Source organism: Ceratosolen solmsi, unplaced genomic scaffold (genome assembly GCF_000503995.2).
Source record: "Ceratosolen solmsi marchali unplaced genomic scaffold, CerSol_1.0 scaffold14, whole genome shotgun sequence".
Classification (NCBI taxonomy): Eukaryota; Metazoa; Arthropoda; class Insecta; order Hymenoptera; family Agaonidae; genus Ceratosolen; species Ceratosolen solmsi.
Genome location: NW_011948420.1, coordinates 7,801,091 through 7,804,126, shown reverse-complemented (window position 1 = coordinate 7,804,126; position 3,036 = coordinate 7,801,091). Strand labels below are relative to the sequence as shown.

The 3,036-nt window shown below is 46.5% G+C and overlaps 1 protein-coding gene across 1 annotated transcript in view; it reads right to left on the bottom strand.

The window, feature by feature from the left end:
- Positions 1-627, bottom strand: part of atos (atos homolog atossa) — a 72,783-nt gene extending 72,156 nt beyond the window's left edge. Inside the window, exon 1 of the mRNA XM_011498299.1 lies at positions 223-627. The gene's annotated coding sequence lies outside the window, so the exon portion shown is untranslated. The remainder of the gene's footprint in view (positions 1-222) is intronic.
- Positions 628-3,036: the final 2,409 nt, after the last annotated feature.

Sequence of the window (3,036 nt, the reverse complement as noted above, 5' to 3'; positions counted from 1 at the left end):
GTGTGGTTTTGTTTGGGTGGGGGGGGGGGGTGGGGGGGGGGGGGGGGGGGGGGGGGGGGGGGGGGGGGGGGGGGGGGGGGGGGGGGGAGTGGGTGATGAGTGCGGGGGAGAGAGGGATATGAGAGTAGAGAATCGTGGAAAAGTATTGATGTTCAGCGGCAGCAGCAATATGGTGAGCGTAGAGAAGAGTATATTTGCATAGGCAAGACTATTGGGACTCACCGATCGGGAGAACGAAGCGCAGGGCCAGCGCCGATCTCCTGGACACCGAGCCGCGAAGTCGCCAGCAGTGGGTCAAATGTTTGACTCGGGCCCCATGGCTCCCCGTCCGCAGGGCCTCACTTGGTCGCTCCAAATATTCGGTCTCTTTGATCGAGGTCCTCGTCTCTCCCGGATGTTCCTCAGCCCGACTCTGGATGACGAGTGGCGATAGCGCTGAGTCTGAGGAAGTGGAAGTGTAGGATAATCGAAAGCAGCCGCTATCGCGCTCCGTTCACTCCACGGGTGAGCAACGACACTACGTCGAATGACTTTCGGGAAGCGATGCGAGCGAGATGATGGACTGTTGCCAACTGGCCCAGGAGCTGCTGATTGATGTTACTGCTATTACTGTGTCTACTGCTGCTGTTGCTGATGTTGCTGATGTTGCTGATGTTTCTAATGTTGCTGATGTTGCTGTTGCTGCTGATGTTGCTGATGTTGCTGATGTTGCTGATGTTGCTGTTGCTGCTTCTGCTGTTAATGTTACGGCTGCTATTTCTACTTCTACTTCTGCTTCTGCTTGTGCTTCTGCTTCTTCTGCTGCTGTTGCTGTTGCTGCTGTTGCGACTCACTCGGGTTTGTTACGGCTGAGCCCACGGGCTGCAGGCCTGCCAACCGGGCGACTGCGCACACGCACAAAGAGCCGACGTTACGCGACGTGACGACTCCCACTCCGAGACGACGACGGCAGCGGTGGTGGTGGTGGTGGCGGTGGCGGTGGCGGTGGCGGTAGCGGCGGCGGCGGCGGCGGCGGCGGCTGCGGCGGCGCTCGTGGCTCCGACCGATGCGGCGCGCTGCACTGCACCGATGCTTTCGACGAGCCTGGAAAAACACACACACACACAGCTAATGGAGCCCGCCTTTTTAAAGGGGCGACAGGCGATTTAAATGATCGGACGGCCCGACCGATGCACGCTCACGTTCGAAGGCACGCTTTTACCAACCGAAACGACCGACCGATCCTCGACTCTTTGCCCCTATCTTCCTTTTTGCCGATTCAATTACTCTCGGCGCTGTTAACTTTTCCTTATGCTTTATTTCTCTCTCTCTCTCTCTCTCTCTCTCTCTCTCTCTCTCTTTCTCTCTTTCTCTTTTGTTTTGTTTTGTTTGTCCCGTCTCGCCCACTACACCAGAGAACAATATTTATAAGCCGAGTTTTATTACTCTCTCTCTCTCTCTCTCTCTCTCTCTCTCTCTCTCTCTCTCTCTATCAATCTATCAATCTATCAATCTATTTATCAATCACGGTCTTTATTGTTGGGTTTGCGTTTAAGACTTGACGCAGATATTGAACTTTTTAAAATTTTTCTGACAATTTTCTGATATCTCTCTACCCTTTCTAATGCCATCCAAATTGCCATATTGCGAAGCGATAAAATATCTTTTTAAAATTATTTTTCGCGTTTCTGAAATATCGCGATCGCTGCAAAAGCTCTTTCGATTTAATATTTTTATCTCAAGCTTTTAAAATCGATGCTAAACGTGCGATTAGTGAGAGACAAAAGTTTTCGAAGAATCTTGGGCTGACGTAAATGGACAAAATTGTTTAATGACCATAATGAATCGAAGAAATACGAGGAAGTAAAATTATTAATTGCTTTTCTTGAGCGACCAAGAGTGTCATTCACCTTCGTGAGCCAGTTTTTTATTTCTTTTTTTTTTGGGTTGAATAGGTTTTTTTTAGGATTAAAAGTAGGCGACAGTGGCTTGGTAGTGGTCCGTCGATATAAATTTGAATGACATTATCGCTGCTTGACAGTCTATTTCCTTAATGCGATAATCTAGCAAGATTTCTAACCTTATCACGATCCTAATATCAAGAAGCAATTGTTACGTTAATCGTACTTACTTGATTCGTGAGTATTTAAGAGACAACAACATATGTTCCCAGTAGTGTGGTGCGTGACAAAAAGAGGCAGCAGTATGTAGTCTTCCGTTATCTTTCTTAATTTTTCCTGTTCTTACTGTGAGTCAGATATGTACGCTGTTCTTTTTAACGAAAGATTCATCGTCCACTCTCTTCTTTCGTACGATCCATCGAATCTCCATGCGCCGTATGCCCTTTGTCTTTCTTCTTTCTTTCTTCTATCACGTCTTGGCCATAGTCCAAAATATTATCGGCTCTTCGAAATTCACAAGCTCGTGGCTCGTACGAGATAACGAATAAATTATAGCGATATCATGACTTTTGGTTAATTTACTTTCTCCTGCGTCTCTCCTCCTAAATTGACGAATGCACATATACTTGAATGAGTGCACGTATACGATGTTATAAACAAATGAAAAATAATGAGCCACTCGCTACAATTCGAAGCATATCGCGTTCCAATGGCGATCGAAATATTCCGTTTAAGAAAGTCATGTACTAACAATTAGCTTTATATGTTGTATCTATCGATGCTAATTTCTCCCCTCGCACCCTGTTAAGAAAATCAAGAAGTCAACGTGACTTTTTTCTTTTTTTTTGTAAAAATAACGCAAAGCCCAATGACTACGAAGACGTAAATAGCGTTTCCTTTGTGACTTGCTCTGATATTATATCGATTGCCATTTGTCTGCTGTTGCTGTCGGTGCTGCTGCTACTGTTGCTGTTGCTGTTGCTGTTGCTGTTGCTGTTGCTGTTGCTGTTGCTGCTGTTGCTGCTGCTGCTACTGAACGATGATACCGAACGATGATACTTCAACACTACTTTAAACTTTAGTTGCTTCTTTGGCTGCTGGAGAGTGTAGAAAAGAAAAACGAGAGTAACTCGTTTGATCCTTTAACGCACTCTTT